Source organism: Electrophorus electricus, chromosome 13 (genome assembly GCF_041902795.1).
Source record: "Electrophorus electricus isolate QZ-2024a chromosome 13, ASM4190279v1, whole genome shotgun sequence".
Lineage (NCBI taxonomy): Eukaryota > Metazoa > Chordata > Actinopteri > Gymnotiformes > Gymnotidae > Electrophorus > Electrophorus electricus.
The window spans coordinates 23366263-23389922 of record NC_137509.1 but is presented as its reverse complement, the minus strand read 5'-3'; the positions used below and the strand labels follow the sequence as shown (position 1 = coordinate 23389922).

General features: G+C 35.7%; 27 pseudogenes; all 27 read right to left on the bottom strand.

Annotated features, from left to right (window-relative positions):
- Positions 1-624: 624 nt before the first annotated feature.
- Positions 625-743, bottom strand: LOC145650607 (5S ribosomal RNA; annotated as a pseudogene).
- A 1011-nt stretch (positions 744-1754) lies between these two features.
- On the bottom strand, positions 1755-1873 carry LOC145650293 (5S ribosomal RNA; annotated as a pseudogene).
- A 794-nt stretch (positions 1874-2667) lies between these two features.
- LOC145650152 (5S ribosomal RNA) lies at positions 2668-2786 on the bottom strand (annotated as a pseudogene).
- Positions 2787-3797: 1011 nt separating this feature from the next.
- Positions 3798-3916, bottom strand: LOC145650151 (5S ribosomal RNA; annotated as a pseudogene).
- A 1013-nt stretch (positions 3917-4929) lies between these two features.
- On the bottom strand, positions 4930-5048 carry LOC145643888 (5S ribosomal RNA; annotated as a pseudogene).
- A 570-nt stretch (positions 5049-5618) lies between these two features.
- Positions 5619-5737, bottom strand: LOC145646179 (5S ribosomal RNA; annotated as a pseudogene).
- A 793-nt stretch (positions 5738-6530) lies between these two features.
- Positions 6531-6649, bottom strand: LOC145643712 (5S ribosomal RNA; annotated as a pseudogene).
- Positions 6650-7224: 575 nt separating this feature from the next.
- On the bottom strand, positions 7225-7343 carry LOC145643887 (5S ribosomal RNA; annotated as a pseudogene).
- A 569-nt stretch (positions 7344-7912) lies between these two features.
- On the bottom strand, positions 7913-8031 carry LOC145643711 (5S ribosomal RNA; annotated as a pseudogene).
- A 575-nt stretch (positions 8032-8606) lies between these two features.
- On the bottom strand, positions 8607-8725 carry LOC145647159 (5S ribosomal RNA; annotated as a pseudogene).
- A 570-nt stretch (positions 8726-9295) lies between these two features.
- Positions 9296-9414, bottom strand: LOC145643710 (5S ribosomal RNA; annotated as a pseudogene).
- Positions 9415-9989: 575 nt separating this feature from the next.
- LOC145647158 (5S ribosomal RNA) lies at positions 9990-10108 on the bottom strand (annotated as a pseudogene).
- Positions 10109-11045: 937 nt separating this feature from the next.
- LOC145647157 (5S ribosomal RNA) lies at positions 11046-11164 on the bottom strand (annotated as a pseudogene).
- Positions 11165-11733: 569 nt separating this feature from the next.
- Positions 11734-11852, bottom strand: LOC145643709 (5S ribosomal RNA; annotated as a pseudogene).
- Positions 11853-12422: 570 nt separating this feature from the next.
- On the bottom strand, positions 12423-12541 carry LOC145644832 (5S ribosomal RNA; annotated as a pseudogene).
- A 571-nt stretch (positions 12542-13112) lies between these two features.
- On the bottom strand, positions 13113-13231 carry LOC145645316 (5S ribosomal RNA; annotated as a pseudogene).
- A 793-nt stretch (positions 13232-14024) lies between these two features.
- On the bottom strand, positions 14025-14143 carry LOC145643886 (5S ribosomal RNA; annotated as a pseudogene).
- Positions 14144-14709: 566 nt separating this feature from the next.
- Positions 14710-14828, bottom strand: LOC145643708 (5S ribosomal RNA; annotated as a pseudogene).
- Positions 14829-15839: 1011 nt separating this feature from the next.
- LOC145650857 (5S ribosomal RNA) lies at positions 15840-15958 on the bottom strand (annotated as a pseudogene).
- Positions 15959-16750: 792 nt separating this feature from the next.
- LOC145643885 (5S ribosomal RNA) lies at positions 16751-16869 on the bottom strand (annotated as a pseudogene).
- Positions 16870-17439: 570 nt separating this feature from the next.
- Positions 17440-17558, bottom strand: LOC145643706 (5S ribosomal RNA; annotated as a pseudogene).
- A 1010-nt stretch (positions 17559-18568) lies between these two features.
- On the bottom strand, positions 18569-18687 carry LOC145643983 (5S ribosomal RNA; annotated as a pseudogene).
- A 793-nt stretch (positions 18688-19480) lies between these two features.
- Positions 19481-19599, bottom strand: LOC145643884 (5S ribosomal RNA; annotated as a pseudogene).
- A 570-nt stretch (positions 19600-20169) lies between these two features.
- Positions 20170-20288, bottom strand: LOC145643705 (5S ribosomal RNA; annotated as a pseudogene).
- A 1008-nt stretch (positions 20289-21296) lies between these two features.
- LOC145643883 (5S ribosomal RNA) lies at positions 21297-21415 on the bottom strand (annotated as a pseudogene).
- A 683-nt stretch (positions 21416-22098) lies between these two features.
- Positions 22099-22217, bottom strand: LOC145650292 (5S ribosomal RNA; annotated as a pseudogene).
- Positions 22218-23227: 1010 nt separating this feature from the next.
- LOC145650291 (5S ribosomal RNA) lies at positions 23228-23346 on the bottom strand (annotated as a pseudogene).
- Positions 23347-23660: the final 314 nt, after the last annotated feature.

The following is a 23660-nucleotide window of genomic DNA, read 5'->3' as shown; positions in this document are numbered from 1 at the left end:
TATTTTTATTAATCACTGCACTTCACATTCAAGCATGTCAGTTGGAGAGTAAATTAAAGTGATGCAATAAAAACTTACAGCATCTGCTATTCCCAGGTGCTAGCAGATAGTTTGATTTAATTATTCACTGCAATTCAAATTTGAACATGATAGCTTGAACATAAATTAAAGGGATGCAATAAAATCTTACAGCACCTGCTATTCCCTGGTACTAAAAGATTTCTATTTAATCTGTACACTTCACATACAAGCATGTCAGTTGCAGATTAAATTAAAGTGATGCAACAAAAACTTACAGCATTTGCTAATCCCAGGTGCTAACAGATAGTTTTTTTTTAATTAATCACTGCACTTCACATCCTAGCATGTCATCTTGAAAGTAAATTAAAGTGATGCAAGAGAAGCTTACAGCATCTCGTAGTCCAAGGTGCTAACAGATAATTTTTTGATGAATCACTGCACTTCACATTCAGGCATGTGAGTTGGAGAGTAAATGAAAGTGATGCAAAAAAAACTTACAGCATCTGCTATTCCCAGGTGCTAACAGATAGTTTTTTTTTATTATTCACTGCACTTCACATTTGAGCATGTCAGCTTGAAAGTAAATTAAAGTGATGCAAGAAAAGCTTACAGCACCTGGCATTCCTAGGTAGGGTCCCACCTCAGTACTATCCAGGCCCAAAGTTGTTTCGCTTCCAAGGTCAGATGAGATTGGGCGTTCTCAAGCTGGTGTGGCCGTAAGCCTTAAACACTTAGTCAAATTGCCTAATCATAGCAAATATGATCAAAGACCAATCTGACAATTTTTTTTATTAATCCCTGCACTTGACATTCTAGAATGTTATCTTGAAAGTAAATTAAATGATGCAATAAAAGCTTACAACATCTGGTATACGGAGGCACTAACAGACAGTATTTTTATTAATCACTGCACTTCACATTCAAGCATGTCAGTTGGAGAGTAAATTAAAGTGATGCAATAAAAACTTACAGCATCTACTATTCCCAGGTGCTAGCAGATAGTTTGATTTAATTATTCACTGCACTTCAAATTTGAACATGATAGCTTGAACATAAATTAAAGGTATGCAATAAAATCTTACAGCACCTGCTATTCCCTGGTACTAAAAGATTTCTATTTAATCTGTACACTTCACATACAAGCATGTCAGTTGCAGATTAAATTAAAGTGATGCAACAAAAACTTACAGCATCTGCTATTCCCAGGTGCTAGCAGATAGTTTGATTTAATTATTCACTGCACTTCAAATTTGAACATGATAGCTTGAACATAAATTAAAGGGATGCAATAAAATCTTACAGCACCTGCTATTCCCTGGTACTAAAAGATTTCTATTTAATCTGTACACTTCACATACAAGCATGTCAGTTGCAGATTAAATTAAAGTGATGCAACAAAAACTTACAGCATCTGCTATTCCCAGGTGCTAACAGATAGTTTTTTTTAATGAATCACTGCACTTCACATCCTAGCATGTCATCTTAAAAGTAAATTAAAGTGATGCAAGAGAAGCTTACAGCATCTCGTAGTCCAAGCTGCTAACAGATAGTTTTTTGATGAATCACTGCACTTCACATTCAGGCATGTGAGTTGGAGAGTAAATGAAAGTGATGCAAAAAAAACTTACAGCATCTGCTATTCCCATGTGCTAACAGATAGGTTTTTTTTATTAATCACTGCACTTCACATTTGAGCATGTCAGCTTGAAAGTAAATTAAAGTGATGCAAGAAAAGCTTACAGCACCTGGTATTCCTAGGTAGGGTCCCACCTCAGTACTATCCAGGCCCAAACTTGCTTAGCTTCCAAGGTCAGATGACATTGGGCGTTCTCAAGATGGTGTGGCCGTAAGCCTTAAACACTTAGTCAAATTGCCTAATCATAGCAAATATGATCAAAGACCAATCTGACAATTTTTTTTATTAATCCCTGCACTTGACATTCTAGAATGTTATCTTGAAAGTAAATTAAATGATGCTATAAAAGCTTACAACATCTGGTATACGGAGGCACTAACAGACAGTATTTTTATTAATCACTGCACTTCACATTCAAGCATGTCAGTTGGAGAGTAAATTAAAGTGATGCAATAAAAACTTACAGCATCTGCTATTCCCAGGTGCTAGCAGATAGTTTGATTTAATTATTCACTGCAATTCAAATTTGAACATGATAGCTTGAACATAAATTAAAGGGATGCAATAAAATCTTACAGCACCTGCTATTCCCTGGTACTAAAAGATTTCTATTTAATCTGTACACTTCACATACAAGCATGTCAGTTGCAGATTAAATTAAAGTGATGCAACAAAAACTTACAGCATTTGCTAATCCCAGGTGCTAACAGATAGTTTTTTTTTAATTAATCACTGCACTTCACATCCTAGCATGTCATCTTGAAAGTAAATTAAAGTGATGCAAGAGAAGCTTACAGCATCTCGTAGTCCAAGGTGCTAACAGATAGTTTTTTGATGAATCACTGCACTTCACATTCAGGCATGTGAGTTGGAGAGTAAATGAAAGTGATGCAAAAAAAACTTACAGCATCTGCTATTCCCAGGTGCTAACAGATAGTTTTTTTTTATTATTCACTGCACTTCACATTTGAGCATGTCAGCTTGAAAGTAAATTAAAGTGATGCAAGAAAAGCTTACAGCACCTGGTATTCCTAGGTAGGGTCCCACCTCAGTACTATCCAGGCCCAAAGTTGTTTCGCTTCCAAGGTCAGATGAGATTGGGCGTTCTCAAGCTGGTGTGGCCGTAAGCCTTAAACACTTAGTCAAATTGCCTAATCATAGCAAATATGATCAAAGACCAATCTGACAATTTTTTTTATTAATCCCTGCACTTGACATTCTAGAATGTTATCTTGAAAGTAAATTAAATGATGCAATAAAAGCTTACAACATCTGGTATACGGAGGCACTAACAGACAGTATTTTTATTAATCACTGCACTTCACATTCAAGCATGTCAGTTGGAGAGTAAATTAAAGTGATGCAATAAAAACTTACAGCATCTACTATTCCCAGGTGCTAGCAGATAGTTTGATTTAATTATTCACTGCACTTCAAATTTGAACATGATAGCTTGAACATAAATTAAAGGTATGCAATAAAATCTTACAGCACCTGCTATTCCCTGGTACTAAAAGATTTCTATTTAATCTGTACACTTCACATACAAGCATGTCAGTTGCAGATTAAATTAAAGTGATGCAACAAAAACTTACAGCATCTGCTATTCCCAGGTGCTAGCAGATAGTTTGATTTAATTATTCACTGCACTTCAAATTTGAACATGATAGCTTGAACATAAATTAAAGGGATGCAATAAAATCTTACAGCACCTGCTATTCCCTGGTACTAAAAGATTTCTATTTAATCTGTACACTTCACATACAAGCATGTCAGTTGCAGATTAAATTAAAGTGATGCAACAAAAACTTACAGCATCTGCTATTCCCAGGTGCTAACAGATAGTTTTTTTTAATTAATCACTGCACTTCACATCCTAGCATGTCATCTTAAAAGTAAATTAAAGTGATGCAAGAGAAGCTTACAGCATCTCGTAGTCCAAGCTGCTAACAGATAGTTTTTTGATGAATCACTGCACTTCACATTCAGGCATGTGAGTTGGAGAGTAAATGAAAGTGATGCAAAAAAAACTTACAGCATCTGCTATTCCCATGTGCTAACAGATAGGTTTTTTTTATTAATCACTGCACTTCACATTTGAGCATGTCAGCTTGAAAGTAAATTAAAGTGATGCAAGAAAAGCTTACAGCACCTGGTATTCCTAGGTAGGGTCCCACCTCAGTACTATCCAGGCCCAAAGTTGTTTCGCTTCCAAGGTCAGATGAGATTGGGCGTTCTCAAGCTGGTGTGGCCGTAAGCCTTAAACACTTAGTCAAATTGCCTAATCATAGCAAATATGATCAAAGACCAATCTGACAATTTTTTTTATTAATCCCTGCACTTGACATTCTAGAATGTTATCTTGAAAGTAAATTAAATGATGCAATAAAAGCTTACAACATCTGGTATACGGAGGCACTAACAGACAGTTTTTTTATTAATCACTGCACTTCACATTCAAGCATGTCAGTTGGAGAGTAAATTAAAGTGATGCAACAAAAACTTACAGCATCTGCTATTCCCAGGTGCTAACAGATAGTTTTTTTTAATTAATCACTGCACTTCACATCCTAGCATGTCATCTTAAAAGTAAATTAAAGTGATGCAAGAGAAGCTTACAGCATCTCGTAGTCCAAGCTGCTAACAGATAGTTTTTTGATGAATCACTGCACTTCACATTCAAGCATGTCAGTTGGAGAGTAAATTAAAGTGATGCAATAAAAACTTACAGCATCTGCTATTCCCAGGTGCTAGCAGATATTTTGATTTAATTATTCACTGCACTTCAATAATGAACATGATAGCTTGAAAATAAATTAAAGGGATGCAATAAAATCTTACAGCACCTGCTATTCCCTGGTACTAAAAGATTTATATTTAATCTGTACACTTCACATACAAGCATGTCAGTTGCAGATTAAATTAAAGTGATGCAAAAAAAACTTACAGCATCTGCTACTCCCAGGTGCTAACAGATAGTTTTTTTTAATTAATCACTGCACTTCACATCCTAGCATGTCATCTTAAAAGTAAATTAAAGTGATGCAAGAGAAGCTTACAGCATCTCGTAGTCCAAGCTGCTAACAGATAGTTTTTTGATGAATCACTGCACTTCACATTCAGGCATGTGAGTTGGAGAGTAAATGAAAGTGATGCAAAAAAAACTTACAGCATCTGCTATTCCCATGTGCTAACAGATAGTTTTTTTATTAATCACTGCACTTCACATTTGAGCATGTCAGCTTGAAAGTAAATTAAAGTGATGCAAGAAAAGCTTACAGCACCTGGTATTCCTAGGTAGGGTCCCACCTCAGTACTATCCAGGCCCAAAGTTGTTCAGCTTCCAAGGTCAGATGAGATTGGGGGTTCTCAAGCTGGTGTGGCCGTAAGCCTTAAACACTTACTCTAATTGCCTAATCATAGCAAATATGATCAAAGACCAATCTGACAATTTTTTTTATTAATCCCTGCACTTGACATTCTAGAATGTTATCTTGAAAGTAAATTAAATGATGCAATAAAAGCTTACAACATCTGGTATACGGAGGCACTAACAGACAGTTTTTTTATTAATCACTGCACTTCACATTCAAGCATGTCAGTTGGAGAGTAAATTAAAGTGATGCAATAAAAACTTACAGCATCTGCTATTCCCAGGTGCTAGCAGATATTTTGAGTTAATTATTCACTGCACTTCAATAATGAACATGATAGCTTGAACATAAATTAAAGGTATGCAATAAAATCTTACAGCACCTGCTATTCCCTGGTACTAAAAGATTTCTATTTAATCTGTACACTTCACATACAAGCATGTCAGTTGCAGATTAAATTAAAGTGATGCAAAAAAAACTTACAGCATCTGCTACTCCCAGGTGCTAACAGATAGTTTTTTTTATTAATAACTGCACTTCACATTTGAGCATGTCAGCTTGAAAGTAAATTAAAGTGATGCAAGAAAAGCTTACAGCACCTGGTATTGCTAGATAGGGTCCCACCTCAGTACTATCCAGGCCCAAACTTGTTTCGCTTCCAAGGTCAGATTAGACTGGTCGTTCTCAAGCTGGTGTGGCCGTAAGCCTTAAACACTTACTCTAATTGCCTAATCATAGCAAATATGATCAAAGACCAATCTGACAATTTTTTTTATTAATCCCTGCACTTGACATTCTAGAATGTTATCTTGAAAGTAAATTAAATGATGCAATAAAAGCTTACAACATCTGGTATACGGAGGCACTAACAGACAGTTTTTTTATTAATCACTGCACTTCACATTCAAGCATGTCAGTTGGAGAGTAAATTAAAGTGATGCAATAAAAACTTACAGCATCTGCTATTCCCAGGTGCTAGCAGATATTTTGAGTTAATTATTCACTGCACTTCAATAATGAACATGATAGCTTGAACATAAATTAAAGGTATGCAATAAAATCTTACAGCACCTGCTATTCCCTGGTACTAAAAGATTTCTATTTAATCTGTACACTTCACATACAAGCATGTCAGTTGCAGATTAAATTAAAGTGATGCAACAAAAATTTACAGCATCTGCTATTCCCAGGTGCTAACAGATAGTTTTTTTTAATTAATCACTGCACTTCACATCCTAGCATGTCATCTTAAAAGTAAATTAAAGTGATGCAAGAGAAGCTTACAGCATCTCGTAGTCCAAGCTGCTAACAGATAGTTTTTTGATGAATCACTGCACTTCACATTCAGGCATGTGAGTTGGAGAGTAAATGAAAGTGATGCAAAAAAAACTTACAGCATCTGCTATTCCCATGTGCTAACAGATAGGTTTTTTTTATTAATCACTGCACTTCACATTTGAGCATGTCAGCTTGAAAGTAAATTAAAGTGATGCAAGAAAAGCTTACAGCACCTGGTATTCCTAGATAGGGTCCCACCTCAGTACTATCCAGGCCCAAACTTGTTTCGCTTCCAAGGTCAGATGAGACTGGTCGTTCTCAAGCTGGTGTGGCCGTAAGCCTTAAACACTTACTCTAATTGCCTAATCATAGCAAATATGATCAAAGACCAATCTGACAAATTTTTTTATTAATCCCTGCACTTGACATTCTAGAATGTTATCTTGAAAGTAAATTAAATGATGCAATAAAAGCTTACAACATCTGGTATACGGAGGCACTAACAGACAGTTTTTTTATTAATCACTGCACTTCACATTCAAGCATGTCAGTTGGAGAGTAAATTAAAGTGATGCAACAAAAACTTACAGCATCTGCTATTCCCAGGTGCTAACAGATAGTTTTTTTTAATTAATCACTGCACTTCACATCCTAGCATGTCATCTTAAAAGTAAATTAAAGTGATGCAAGAGAAGCTTACAGCATCTCGTAGTCCAAGCTGCTAACAGATAGTTTTTTGATGAATCACTGCACTTCACATTCAGGCATGTGAGTTGGAGAGTAAATGAAAGTGATGCAAAAAAAACTTACAGCATCTGCTATTCCCATGTGCTAACAGATAGGTTTTTTTTATTAATCACTGCACTTCACATTTGAGCATGTCAGCTTGAAAGTAAATTAAAGTGATGGAAGAAAAGCTTACAGCACCTGGTATTCCTAGGTAGGGTCCCACCTCAGTACTATCCAGGCCCAAAGTTGTTCAGCTTCCAAGGTCAGATGAGATTGGGGGTTCTCAAGCTGGTGTGGCCGTAAGCCTTAAACACTTACTCTAATTGCCTAATCATAGCAAATATGATCAAAGACCAATCTGACAATTTTTTTATTAATCCCTGCACTTGACATTCTAGAATGTTATCTTGAAAGTTAATTAAATGATGCAATAAAAGCTTACAACATCTGGTATACGGAGGCACTAACAGACAGTTTTTTTATTAATCACTGCACTTCACATTCAAGCATGTCAGTTGGAGAGTAAATTAAAGTGATGCAATAAAAACTTACAGCATCTGCTATTCCCAGGTGCTAGCAGATATTTTGATTTAATTATTCACTGCACTTCAATAATGAACATGATAGCTTGAAAATAAATTAAAGGGATACAATAAAATCTTACAGCACCTGCTATTCCCTGGTACTAAAAGATTTATATTTAATCTGTACACTTCACATACAAGCATGTCAGTTGCAGATTAAATTAAAGTGATGCAAAAAAAACTTACAGCATCTGCTACTCCCAGGTGCTAACAGATAGTTTTTTTTATTAATCACTGCACTTCACATTTGAGCATGTCAGCTTGAAAGTAAATTAAAGTGATGCAAGAAAAGCTTACAGCACCTGGTATTCCTAGATAGGGTCCCACCTCAGTACTATCCAGGCCCAAACTTGTTTCGCTTCCAAGGTCAGATGAGACTGGTCGTTCTCAAGCTGGTGTGGCCGTAAGCCTTAAACACTTACTCTAATTGCCTAATCATAGCAAATATGATCAAAGACCAATCTGACAAATTTTTTTATTAATCCCTGCACTTGACATTCTAGAATGTTATCTTGAAAGTAAATTAAATGATGCAATAAAAGCTTACAACATCTGGTATACGGAGGCACTAACAGACAGTTTTTTTATTAATCACTGCACTTCACATTCAAGCATGTCAGTTGGAGAGTAAATTAAAGTGATGCAACAAAAACTTACAGCATCTGCTATTCCCAGGTGCTAACAGATAGTTTTTTTTAATTAATCACTGCACTTCACATCCTAGCATGTCATCTTAAAAGTAAATTAAAGTGATGCAAGAGAAGCTTACAGCATCTCGTAGTCCAAGCTGCTAACAGATAGTTTTTTGATGAATCACTGCACTTCACATTCAGGCATGTGAGTTGGAGAGTAAATGAAAGTGATGCAAAAAAAACTTACAGCATCTGCTATTCCCATGTGCTAACAGATAGGTTTTTTTTATTAATCACTGCACTTCACATTTGAGCATGTCAGCTTGAAAGTAAATTAAAGTGATGCAAGAAAAGCTTACAGCACCTGGTATTCCTAGGTAGGGTCCCACCTCAGTACTATCCAGGCCCAAACTTGCTTAGCTTCCAAGGTCAGATGAGATTGGGCGTTCTCAAGATGGTGTGGCCGTAAGCCTTAAACACTTAGTCAAATTGCCTAATCATAGCAAATATGATCAAAGACCAATCTGACAATTTTTTTTATTAATCCCTGCACTTGACATTCTAGAATGTTATCTTGAAAGTAAATTAAATGATGCAATAAAAGCTTACAACATCTGGTATACGGAGGCACTAACAGACAGTATTTTTATTAATCACTGCACTTCACATTCAAGCATGTCAGTTGGAGAGTAAATTAAAGTGATGCAATAAAAACTTACAGCATCTGCTATTCCCAGGTGCTAGCAGATATTTTGATTTAATTATTCACTGCACTTCAATAATGAACATGATAGCTTGAAAATAAATTAAAGGGATGCAATAAAATCTTACAGCACCTGCTATTCCCTGGTACTAAAAGATTTATATTTAATCTGTACACTTCACATACAAGCATGTCAGTTGCAGATTAAATTAAAGTGATGCAAAAAAAACTTACAGCATCTGCTACTCCCAGGTGCTAACAGATAGTTTTTTTTATTAATCACTGCACTTCACATTTGAGCATGTCAGCTTGAAAGTAAATTAAAGTGATGCAAGAAAAGCTTACAGCACCTGGTATTCCTAGATAGGGTCCCACCTCAGTACTATCCAGGCCCAAACTTGTTTCGCTTCCAAGGTCAGATGAGACTGGTCGTTCTCAAGCTGGTGTGGCCGTAAGCCTTAAACACTTACTCTAATTGCCTAATCATAGCAAATATGATCAAAGACCAATCTGACAAATTTTTTTATTAATCCCTGCACTTGACATTCTAGAATATTATCTTGAAAGTAAATTAAATGATGCAATAAAAGCTTACAACATCTGGTATACGGAGGCACTAACAGACAGTTTTTTTATTAATCACTGCACTTCACATTCAAGCATGTCAGTTGGAGAGTAAATTAAAGTGATGCAACAAAAACTTACAGCATCTGCTATTCCCAGGTGCTAACAGATAGTTTTTTTTAATTAATCACTGCACTTCACATCCTAGCATGTCATCTTAAAAGTAAATTAAAGTGATGCAAGAGAAGCTTACAGCATCTCGTAGTCCAAGCTGCTAACAGATAGTTTTTTGATGAATCACTGCACTTCACATTCAGGCATGTGAGTTGGAGAGTAAATGAAAGTGATGCAAAAAAAACTTACAGCATCTGCTATTCCCATGTGCTAACAGATAGGTTTTTTTTATTAATCACTGCACTTCACATTTGAGCAAGTCAGCTTGAAAGTAAATTAAAGTGATGCAAGAAAAGCTTACAGCACCTGGTATTCCTAGGTAGGGTCCCACCTCAGTACTATCCAGGCCCAAACTTGCTTAGCTTCCAAGGTCAGATGAGATTGGGCGTTCTCAAGATGGTGTGGCCGTAAGCCTTAAACACTTAGTCAAATTGCCTAATCATAGCAAATATGATCAAAGACCAATCTGACAATTTTTTTTATTAATCCCTGCACTTGACATTCTAGAATGTTATCTTGAAAGTAAATTAAATGATGCAATAAAAGCTTACAACATCTGGTATACGGAGGCACTAACAGACAGTATTTTTATTAATCACTGCACTTCACATTCAAGCATGTCAGTTGGAGAGTAAATTAAAGTGATGCAATAAAAACTTACAGCATCTACTATTCCCAGGTGCTAGCAGATAGTTTGATTTAATTATTCACTGCACTTCAAATTTGAACATGATAGCTTGAACATAAATCAAAGGGATGCAATAAAATCTTACAGCACCTGCTATTCCCTGGTACTAAAAGATTTCTATGTAATCTGTACACTTCACATACAAGCATGTCAGTTGCAGATTAAATTAAAGTGATGCAACAAAAACTTACAGCATTTGCTATTCCCAGGTGCTAACAGATAGTTTTTTTTTAATTAATCACTATTCCCTGGTACTAAAAGATTTCTATTTAATCTGTACACTTCACATACAAGCATGTCAGTTGCAGATTAAATTAAAGTGATGCAACAAAAATTTACAGCATCTGCTATTCCCAGGTGCTAGCAGATAGTTTGATTTAATTATTCACTGCACTTCAAATTTGAACATGATAGCTTGAACATAAATTAAAGGGATGCAATAAAATCTTACAGCACCTGCTATTCCCTGGTACTAAAAGATTTCTATGTAATCTGTACACTTCACATACAAGCATGTCAGTTGCAGATTAAATTAAAGTGATGCAAAAAAAACTTACAGCATCTGCTATTCCCATGTGCTAACAGATAGGTTTTTTTTATTAATCACTGCACTTCACATTTGAGCATGTCAGCTTGAAAGTAAATTAAAGTGATGCAAGAAGAGCTTACAGCACCTGGTATTCCTAGGTAGGGTCCCACCTCAGTACTATCCAGGCCCAAACTTGCTTAGCTTCCAAGGTCAGATGAGATTGGGCGTTCTCAAGATGGTGTGGCCGTAAGCCTTAAACACTTACTCTAATTGCCTAATCATAGCAAATATGATCAAAGACCAATCTGACAATTTTTTTATTAATCCCTGCACTTGACATTCTAGAATGTTATCTTGAAAGTTAATTAAATGATGCAATAAAAGCTTACAACATCTGGTATACAGAGGCACTAACAGACAGTTTTTTTATTAATCACTGCACTTCACATTCAAGCATGTCAGTTGGAGAGTAAATTAAAGTGATGCAATAAAAACTTACAGCATCTGCTATTCCCAGGTGCTAGCAGATATTTTGATTTAATTATTCACTGCACTTCAATAATGAACATGATAGCTTGAAAATAAATTAAAGGGATACAATAAAATCTTACAGCACCTGCTATTCCCTGGTACTAAAAGATTTATATTTAATCTGTACACTTCACATACAAGCATGTCAGTTGCAGATTAAATTAAAGTGATGCAAAAAAAACTTACAGCATCTGCTACTCCCAGGTGCTAACAGATAGTTTTTTTTATTAATCACTGCACTTCACATTTGAGCATGTCAGCTTGAAAGTAAATTAAAGTGATGCAAGAAAAGCTTACAGCACCTGGTATTCCTAGATAGGGTCCCACCTCAGTACTATCCAGGCCCAAACTTGTTTCGCTTCCAAGGTCAGATGAGACTGGTCGTTCTCAAGCTGGTGTGGCCGTAAGCCTTAAACACTTACTCTAATTGCCTAATCATAGCAAATATGATCAAAGACCAATCTGACAAATTTTTTTATTAATCCCTGCACTTGACATTCTAGAATGTTATCTTGAAAGTAAATTAAATGATGCAATAAAAGCTTACAACATCTGGTATACGGAGGCACTAACAGACAGTTTTTTTATTAATCACTGCACTTCACATTCAAGCATGTCAGTTGGAGAGTAAATTAAAGTGATGCAATAAAAACTTACAGCATCTGCTATTCCCAGGTGCTAGCAGATATTTTGATTTAATTATTCACTGCACTTCAATAATGAACATGATAGCTTGAAAATAAATTAAAGGGATGCAATAAAATCTTACAGCACCTGCTATTCCCTGGTACTAAAAGATTTATATTTAATCTGTACACTTCACATACAAGCATGTCAGTTGCAGATTAAATTAAAGTGATGCAAAAAAAACTTACAGCATCTGCTACTCCCAGGTGCTAACAGATAGTTTTTATTATTAATCACTGCACTTCACATTTGAGCATGTCAGCTTGAAAGTAAATTAAAGTGATGCAAGAAAAGCTTACAGCACCTGGTATTCCTAGGTAGGGTCCCACCTCAGTACTATCCAGGCCCAAAGTTGTTCAGCTTCCAAGGTCAGATGAGATTGGGGGTTCTGAAGCTGGTGTGGCCGTAAGCCTTAAACACTTACTCTAATTGCCTAATCATAGCAAATATGATCAAAGACCAATCTGACAATTTTTTTTATTAATCCCTGCACTTGACATTCTAGAATGTTATCTTGAAAGTAAATTAAATGATGCAATAAAAGCTTACAACATCTGGTATACGGAGGCACTAACAGACAGTTTTTTTTATTAATCACTGCACTTCACATTCAAGCATGTCAGTTGGAGAGTAAATTAAAGTGATGCAATAAAAACTTACAGCATCTGCTATTCCCAGGTGCTAGCAGATATTTTGATTTAATTATTCACTGCACTTCAATAATGAACATGATAGCTTGAAAATAAATTAAAGGGATGCAATAAAATCTTACAGCACCTGCTATTCCCTGGTACTAAAAGATTTCTATTTAATCTGTACACTTCACATACAAGCATGTCAGTTGCAGATTAAATTAAAGTGATGCAAAAAAAACTTACAGCATCTGCTACTCCCAGGTGCTAACAGATAGTTTTTTTTATTAATCACTGCACTTCACATTTGAGCATGTCAGCTTGAAAGTAAATTAAAGTGATGCAAGAAAAGCTTACAGCACCTGGTATTGCTAGATAGGGTCCCACCTCAGTACTATCCAGGCCCAAACTTGTTTCGCTTCCAAGGTCAGATGAGACTGGTCGTTCTCAAGCTGGTGTGGCCGTAAGCCTTAAACACTTACTCTAATTGCCTAATCATAGCAAAAATGATCAAAGACCAATCTGACAATTTTTTTTATTAATCCCTGCACTTGACATTCTAGAATGTTATCTTGAAAGTTAATTAAATGATGCAATAAAAGCTTACAACATCTGGTATACGGAGGCACTAACAGACAGTTTTTTTTATTAATCACTGCACTTCACATTCAAGCATGTCAGTTGGAGAGTAAATTAAAGTGATGCAATAAAAACTTACAGCATCTACTATTCCCAGGTGCTAGCAGATAGTTTGATTTAATTATTCACTGCACTTCAAATTTGAACATGATAGCTTGAACATAAATTAAAGGGATGCAATAAAATCTTACAGCACCTGCTATTCCCTGGTACTAAAAGATTTCTATTTAATCTGTACACTTCACATACAAGCATGTCAGTTGCAGATTAAATTAAAGTGATGCAACAAAAACTTACAGCATCTGCTATTCCCAGGTGCTAACAGATAGTTTTTTTTTAATTAATCACTGCACTTCACATCCTAGCATGTCATCTTAAAAGTACATTAAAGTGATGCAAGAGAAGCTTACAGCATCTCGTAGTCCAAGCTGCTAACAGATAGTTTTTTGATGAATCACTGCACTTCACATTCAGGCATGTGAGTTGGAGAGTAAATGAAAGTGATGCAAAAAAAACTTACAGCATCTGCTATTCCCATGTGCTAACAGATAGTTTTTTTATTAATCACTGCACTTCACATTTGAGCATGTCAGCTTGAAAGTAAATTAAAGTGATGCAAGAAAAGCTTACAGCACCTGGTATTCCTAGGTAGGGTCCCACCTCAGTACTATCCAGGCCCAAAGTTGTTCAGCTTCCAAGGTCAGATGAGATTGGGGGTTCTCAAGCTGGTGTGGCCGTAAGCCTTAAACACTTACTCTAATTGCCTAATCATAGCAAATATGATCAAAGACCAATCTGACAATTTTTTTTATTAATCCCTGCACTTGACATTCTAGAATGTTATCTTGAAAGTTAATTAAATGATGCAATAAAAGCTTACAACATCTGGTATACGGAGGCACTAACAGACAGTTTTTTTATTAATCACTGCACTTCACATTCAAGCATGTCAGTTGGAGAGTAAATTAAAGTGATGCAATAAAAACAGCATCTGCTATTCCCAGGTGCTAGCAGATATTTTGATTTAATTATTCACTGCACTTCAATAATGAACATGATAGCTTGAAAATAAATTAAAGGGATGCAATAAAATCTTACAGCACCTGCTATTCCCTGGTACTAAAAGATTTATATTTAATCTGTACACTTCACATACAAGCATGTCAGTTGCAGATTAAATTAAAGTGATGCAAAAAAAACTTACAGCATCTGCTACTCCCAGGTGCTAACAGATAGTTTTTTTTATTAATCACTGCACTTCACATTTGAGCATGTCAGCTTGAAAGTAAATTAAAGTGATGCAAGAAAAGCTTACAGCACCTGGTATTCCTAGATAGGGTCCCACCTCAGTACTATCCAGGCCCAAACTTGTTTCGCTTCCAAGGTCAGATGAGACTGGTCGTTCTCAAGCTGGTGTGGCCGTAAGCCTTAAACACTTACTCTAATTGCCTAATCATAGCAAATGTGATCAAAGACCAATCTGACAATTTTTTTTATTAATCCCTGCACTTGACATTCTAGAATGTTATCTTGAAAGTAAATTAAATGATGCAATAAAAGCTTACAACATCTGGTATACGGAGGCACTAACAGACAGTATTTTTATTAATCACTGCACTTCACATTCAAGCATGTCAGTTGGAGAGTAAATTAAAGTGATGCAATAAAAACTTACAGCATCTACTATTCCCAGGTGCTAGCAGATAGTTTGATTTAATTATTCACTGCACTTCAAATTTGAACATGATAGCTTGAACATAAATTAAAGGTATGCAATAAAATCTTACAGCACCTGCTATTCCCTGGTACTAAAAGATTTCTATTTAATCTGTACACTTCACATACAAGCATGTCAGTTGCAGATTAAATTAAAGTGATGCAACAAAAACTTACAGCATCTGCTATTCCCAGGTGCTAGCAGATAGTTTGATTTAATTATTCACTGCACTTCAAATTTGAACATGATAGCTTGAACATAAATTAAAGGGATGCAATAAAATCTTACAGCACCTGCTATTCCCTGGTACTAAAAGATTTCTATTTAATCTGTACACTTCACATACAAGCATGTCAGTTGCAGATTAAATTAAAGTGATGCAACAAAAACTTACAGCATCTGCTATTCCCAGGTGCTAACAGATAGTTTTTTTTAATTAATCACTGCACTTCACATCCTAGCATGTCATCTTAAAAGTAAATTAAAGTGATGCAAGAGAAGCTTACAGCATCTCGTAGTCCAAGGTGCTAACAGATAGTTTTTTGATGAATCACTGCACTTCACATTCAGGCATGTGAGTTGGAGAGTAAATGAAAGTGATGCAAAAAAAACTTACAGCATCTGCTATTCCCATGTGCTAACAGATAGGTTTTTTTTATTAATCACTGCACTTCACATTTCAGCATGTCAGCTTGAAAGTAAATTAAAGTGATGCAAGAAAAGCTTACAACACCTGGTATTCCTAGGTAGGGTCCCACCTCAGTACTATCCAGGCCCAAACTTGCTTAGCTTCCAAGGTCAGATGACATTGGGCGTTCTCAAGATGGTGTGGCCGTAAGCCTTAAACACTTAGTCAAATTGCCTAATCATAGCAAATATGATCAAAGACCAATCTGACAATTTTTTTTATTAATCCCTGCACTTGACATTCTAGAATGTTATCTTGAAAGTTAATTAAATGATGCAATAAAAGCTTACAACATCTGGTATACGGAGGCACTAACAGACAGTTTTTTTATTAATCACTGCACTTCACATTCAAGCATGTCAGTTGGAGAGTAAATTAAAGTGATGCAATAAAAACTTACAGCATCTGCTATTCCCAGGTGCTAGCAGATATTTTGATTTAATTATTCAATGCACTTCAATAATGAACATGATAGCTTGAAAATAAATTAAAGGGATGCAATAAAATCTTACAGCACCTGCTATTCCCTGGTACTAAAAGATTTCTATTTAATCTGTACACTTCACATACAAGCATGTCAGTTGCAGATTAAATTAAAGTGATGCAACAAAAACTTACAGCATCTGCTATTCCCAGGTGCTAACAGATAGTTTTTTTTTAATTAATCACTGCACTTCACATCCTAGCATGTCATCTTAAAAGTACATTAAAGTGATGCAAGAGAAGCTTACAGCATCTCGTAGTCCAAGCTGCTAACAGATAGTTTTTTGATGAATCACTGCACTTCACATTCAGGCATGTGAGTTGGAGAGTAAATGAAAGTGATGCAAAAAAAACTTACAGCATCTGCTATTCCCATGTGCTAACAGATAGTTTTTTTATTAATCACTGCACTTCACATTTGAGCATGTCAGCTTGAAAGTAAATTAAAGTGATGCAAGAAAAGCTTACAGCACCTGGTATTCCTAGGTAGGGTCCCACCTCAGTACTATCCAGGCCCAAAGTTGTTCAGCTTCCAAGGTCAGATGAGATTGGGGGTTCTCAAGCTGGTGTGGCCGTAAGCCTTAAACACTTACTCTAATTGCCTAATCATAGCAAATATGATCAAAGACCAATCTGACAATTTTTTTTATTAATCCCTGCACTTGACATTCTAGAATGTTATCTTGAAAGTTAATTAAATGATGCAATAAAAGCTTACAACATCTGGTATACGGAGGCACTAACAGACAGTTTTTTTATTAATCACTGCACTTCACATTCAAGCATGTCAGTTGGAGAGTAAATTAAAGTGATGCAATAAAACCTTACAGCATCTGCTATTCCCAGGTGCTAGCAGATATTTTGATTTAATTATTCACTGCACTTCAATAATGAACATGATAGCTTGAAAATAAATTAAAGGGATGCAATAAAATCTTACAGCACCTGCTATTCCCTGGTACTAAAAGATTTATATTTAATCTGTACACTTCACATACAAGCATGTCAGTTGCAGATTAAATTAAAGTGATGCAAAAAAAACTTACAGCATCTGCTACTCCCAGGTGCTAACAGATAGTTATTTTTATTAATCACTGCACTTCACATTTGAGCATGTCAGCTTGAAAGTAAATTAAAGTGATGCAAGAAAAGCTTACAGCACCTGGTATTCCTAGATAGGGTCCCACCTCAGTACTATCCAGGCCCAAACTTGTTTCGCTTCCAAGGTCAGATGAGACTGGTCGTTCTCAAGCTGGTGTGGCCGTAAGCCTTAAACACTTACTCTAATTGCCTAATCATAGCAAATGTGATCAAAGACCAATCTGACAATTTTTTTTATTAATCCCTGCACTTGACATTCTAGAATGTTATCTTGAAAGTAAATTAAATGATGCAATAAAAGCTTACAACATCTGGTATACAGAGGCACTAACAGACAGTTTTTTTATTAATCACTGCACTTCACATTCAAGCATGTCAGTTGGAGAGTAAATTAAAGTGATGCAATAAAAACTTACAGCATCTGCTATTCCCAGGTGCTAGCAGATATTTTGAGTTAATTATTCACTGCACTTCAATAATGAACATGATAGCTTGAACATAAATTAAAGGTATGCAATAAAATCTTACAGCACCTGCTATTCCCTGGTACTAAAAGATTTCTATTTAATCTGTACACTTCACATACAAGCATGTCAGTTGCAGATTAAATTAAAGTGATGCAACAAAAACTTACAGCATCTGCTATTCCCAGGTGCTAGCAGATAGTTTGATTTAATTATTCACTGCACTTCAAATTTGAACATGATAGCTTGAACATAAATTAAAGGGATGCAATAAAATCTTACAGCACCTGCTATTCCCTGGTACTAAAAGATTTCTATTTAATCTGTACACTTCACATACAAGCATGTCAGTTGCAGATTAAATTAAAGTGATGCAACAAAAATTTACAGCATCTGCTATTCCCAGGTGCTAACAGATAGTTTTTTTTATTTAATCACTGCACTTCACATCCTAGCATGTCATCTTAAAAGTAAATTAAAGTGATGCAAGAGAAGCTTACAGCATCTCGTAGTCCAAGCTGCTAACAGATAGTTTTTTGATGAATCACTGCACTTCACATTCAGGCATGTGAGTTGGAGAGTAAATGAAAGTGATGCAAAAAAAACTTACAGCATCTGCTATTCCCAGGTGCTAACAGATAGTTTTTTTTATTAATCACTGCACTTCACATTTGAGCATGTCAGCTTGAAAGTAAATTAAAGTGATGCAAGAAAAGCTTACAGCACCTGGTATTCCTAGATAGGGTCCCAACTCAGTACTATCCAGGCCCAAACTTGTTTCGCTTCCAAGGTCAGATGAGACTGGTCGTTCTCAAGCTGGTGTGGCCGTAAGCCTTAAACACTTACTCTAATTGCCTAATCATAGCAAATGTGATCAAAGACCAATCTGACAATTTTTTTTATTAATCCCTGCACTTGACATTCTAGAATGTTATCTTGAAAGTAAATTAAATGATGCAATAAAAGCTTACAACATCTGGTATACGGAGGCACTAACAGACAGTATTTTTATTAATCACTGCACTTCACATTCAAGCATGTCAGTTGGAGAGTAAATTAAAGTGATGCAATAAAAACTTACAGCATCTACTATTCCCAGGTGCTAGCAGATAGTTTGATTTAATTATTCACTGCACTTCAAATTTGAACATGATAGCTTGAACATAAATTAAAGGTATGCAATAAAATCTTACAGCACCTGCTATTCCCTGGTACTAAAAGATTTCTATTTAATCTGTACACTTCACATACAAGCATGTCAGTTGCAGATTAAATTAAAGTGATGCAACAAAAACTTACAGCATCTGCTATTCCCAGGTGCTAACAGATAGTTTTTTTTAATTAATCACTGCACTTCACATCCTAGCATGTCATCTTAAAAGTAAATTAAAGTGATGCAAGAGAAGCTTACAGCATCTCGTAGTCCAAGCTGCTAACAGATAGTTTTTTGATGAATCACTGCACTTCACATTCAGGCATGTGAGTTGGAGAGTAAATGAAAGTGATGCAAAAAAAACTTACAGCATCTGCTATTCCCATGTGCTAACAGATAGGTTTTTTTTATTAATCACTGCACTTCACATTTGAGCATGTCAGCTTGAAAGTAAATTAAAGTGATGCAAGAAAAGCTTACAGCACCTGGTATTCCTAGGTAGGGTCCCACCTCAGTACTATCCAGGCCCAAAGTTGTTCAGCTTCCAAGGTCAGATGAGATTGGGGGTTCTCAAGCTGGTGTGGCCGTAAGCCTTAAACACTTACTCTAATTGCCTAATCATAGCAAATATGATCAAAGACCAATCTGACAATTTTTTTTATTAATCCCTGCACTTGACATTCTAGAATGTTATCTTGAAAGTTAATTAAATGATGCAATAAAAGCTTACAACATCTGGTATACGGAGGCACTAACAGACAGTTTTTTTATTAATCACTGCACTTCACATTCAAGCATGTCAGTTGGAGAGTAAATTAAAGTGATGCAATAAAACCTTACAGCATCTGCTATTCCCAGGTGCTAGCAGATATTTTGATTTAATTATTCACTGCACTTCAATAATGAACATGATAGCTTGAAAATAAATTAAAGGGATGCAATAAAATCTTACAGCACCTGCTATTCCCTGGTACTAAAAGATTTATATTTAATCTGTACACTTCACATACAAGCATGTCAGTTGCAGATTAAATTAAAGTGATGCAAAAAAAACTTACAGCATCTGCTACTCCCAGGTGCTAACAGATAGTTATTTTTATTAATCACTGCACTTCACATTTGAGCATGTCAGCTTGAAAGTAAATTAAAGTGATGCAAGAAAAGCTTACAGCACCTGGTATTCCTAGATAGGGTCCCACCTCAGTACTATCCAGGCCCAAACTTGTTTCGCTTCCAAGGTCAGATGAGACTGGTCGTTCTCAAGCTGGTGTGGCCGTAAGCCTTAAACACTTACTCTAATTGCCTAATCATAGCAAATGTGATCAAAGACCAATCTGACAATTTTTTTTATTAATCCCTGCACTTGACATTCTAGAATGTTATCTTGAAAGTAAATTAAATGATGCAATAAAAGCTTACAACATCTGGTATACAGAGGCACTAACAGACAGTTTTTTTATTAATCACTGCACTTCACATTCAAGCATGTCAGTTGGAGAGTAAATTAAAGTGATGCAATAAAAACTTACAGCATCTGCTATTCCCAGGTGCTAGCAGATATTTTGAGTTAATTATTCACTGCACTTCAATAATGAACATGATAGCTTGAACATAAATTAAAGGTATGCAATAAAATCTTACAGCACCTGCTATTCCCTGGTACTAAAAGATTTCTATTTAATCTGTACACTTCACATACAAGCATGTCAGTTGCAGATTAAATTAAAGTGATGCAACAAAAACTTACAGCATCTGCTATTCCCAGGTGCTAGCAGATAGTTTGATTTAATTATTCACTGCACTTCAAATTTGAACATGATAGCTTGAACATAAATTAAAGGGATGCAATAAAATCTTACAGCACCTGCTATTCCCTGGTACTAAAAGATTTCTATTTAATCTGTACACTTCACATACAAGCATGTCAGTTGCAGATTAAATTAAAGTGATGCAACAAAAATTTACAGCATCTGCTATTCCCAGGTGCTAACAGATAGTTTTTTTTAATTAATCACTGCACTTCACATCCTAGCATGTCATCTTAAAAGTAAATTAAAGTGATGCAAGAGAAGCTTACAGCATCTCGTAGTCCAAGCTGCTAACAGATAGTTTTTTGATGAATCACTGCACTTCACATTCAGGCATGTGAGTTGGAGAGTAAATGAAAGTGATGCAAAAAAAAGTACAGCATCTGCTATTCCCAGGTGCTAACAGATAGTTTTTTTATTAATCACTGCACTTCACATTTGAGCATGTCAGCTTGAAAGTAAATTAAAGTGATGCAAGAAAAGCTTACAGCACCTGGTATTCCTAGGTAGGGTCCCACCTCAGTACTATCCAGGCCCAAAGTTGTTCAGCTTCCAAGGTCAGATGAGATTGGGGGTTCTCAAGCTGGTGTGGCCGTAAGCCTTAAACACTTACTCTAATTGCCTAATCATAGCAAATATGATCAAAGACCAATCTGACAATTTTTTTTATTAATCCCTGCACTTGACATTCTAGAATGTTATCTTGAATGTAAATTAAATGATGCAATAAAAGTTTACAACATCTGGTATACGGAGGCACTAACAGACAGTTTTTTTATTAATCACTGCACTTCACATTCAAGCATGTCAGTTGGAGAGTAAATTAAAGTGATGCAATAAAAACTTACAGCATCTGATATTCCCAGGTGCTAGCAGATATTTTGAGTTAATTATTCACTGCACTTCAATAATGAACATGATAGCTTGAACATAAATTAAAGGTATGCAATAAAATCTTACAGCACCTGCTATTCCCTGGTACTAAAAGATTTCTATTTAATCTGTACACTTCACATACAAGCATGTCAGTTGCAGATTAAATTAAAGTGATGCAACAAAAACTTACAGCATCTGCTATTCCCAGGTGCTAACAGATAGTTTTTTTTAATTAATCACTGCACTTCACATCCTAGCATGTCATCTTAAAAGTAAATTAAAGTGATGCAAGAGAAGCTTACAGCATCTCGTAGTCCAAGCTGCTAACAGATAGGTTTTTTTTATTAATCACTGCACTTCACATTTGAGCATGTCAGCTTGAAAGTAAATTAAAGTGATGCAAGAAGAGCTTACAGCACCTGGTATTCCTAGGTAGGGTCCCACCTCAGTACTATCCAGGCCCAAACTTGCTTAGCTTCCAAGGTCAGATGACATTGGGCGTTCTCAAGATGGTGTGGCCGTAAGCCTTAAACACTTAGTCAAATTGCCTAATCATAGCAAATATGATCAAAGACCAATCTGACAATTTTTTTTATTAATCCCTGCACTTGACATTCTAGAATGTTATCTTGAAAGTAAATTAAATGATGCAATAAAAGCATACAACATCTGGTATACGGAGGCACTAACAGACAGTATTTTTATTAATCACTGCACTTCACATTCAAGCATGTCAGTTGGAGAGTAAATTAAAGTGATGCAATAAAAACTTACAGCATCTACTATTCCCAGGTGCTAGCAGATAGTTTGATTTAATTATTCACTGCACTTCAAATTTGAACATGATAGCTTGAACATAAATTAAAGGTATGCAATAAAATCTTACAGCACCTGCTATTCCCTGGTACTAAAAGATTTCTATTTAATCTGTACACTTCACATACAAGCATGTCAGTTGCAGATTAAATTAAAGTGATGCAACAAAAACTTACAGCATCTGCTATTCCCAGGTGCTAGCAGATAGTTTGATTTAATTATTCACTGCACTTCAAATTTGAACATGATAGCTTGAACATAAATTAAAGGGATGCAATAAAATCTTACAGCACCTGCTATTCCCTGGTACTAAAAGATTTCTATTTAATCTGTACACTTCACATACAAGCATGTCAGTTGCAGATTAAATTAAAGTGATGCAACAAAAACTTACAGCATCTGCTATTCCCAGGTGCTAACAGATAGTTTTTTTTAATTAATCACTGCACTTCACATCCTAGCATGTCATCTTAAAAGTAAATTAAAGTGATGCAAGAGAAGCTTACAGCATCTCGTAGTCCAAGCTGCTAACAGATAGTTTTTGATTAATCACTGCACTTCACATTCAGGCATGTGAGTTGGAGAGTAAATGAAAGTGATGCAAAAAAAACTTACAGCATCTGCTATTCCCATGTGCTAACAGATAGGTTTTTTTTATTAATCACTGCACTTCACATTTGAGCATGTCAGCTTGAAAGTAAATTAAAGTGATGCAAGAAGAGCTTACAGCACCTGGTATTCCTAGGTAGGGTCCCACCTCAGTACTATCCAGGCCCAAACTTGCTTAGCTTCCAAGGTCAGATGACATTGGGCGTTCTCAAGATGGTGTGGCCGTAAGCCTTAAACACTTAGTCAAATTGCCTAATCATAGCAAATATGATCAAAGACCAATCTGACAATTTTTTTTATTAATCCCTGCACTTGACATTCTAGAATGTTATCTTGAAAGTTAATTAAATGATGCAATAAAAGCTTACAACATCTGGTATACGGAGGCACTAACAGACAGTTTTTTTATTAATCACTGCACTTCACATTCAAGCATGTCAGTTGGAGAGTAAATTAAAGTGATGCAATAAAAACTTACAGCACATCTGCTATTCCCAGGTGCTAGCAGATAGTTTGATTTAATTATTCACTGCACTTCAAATTT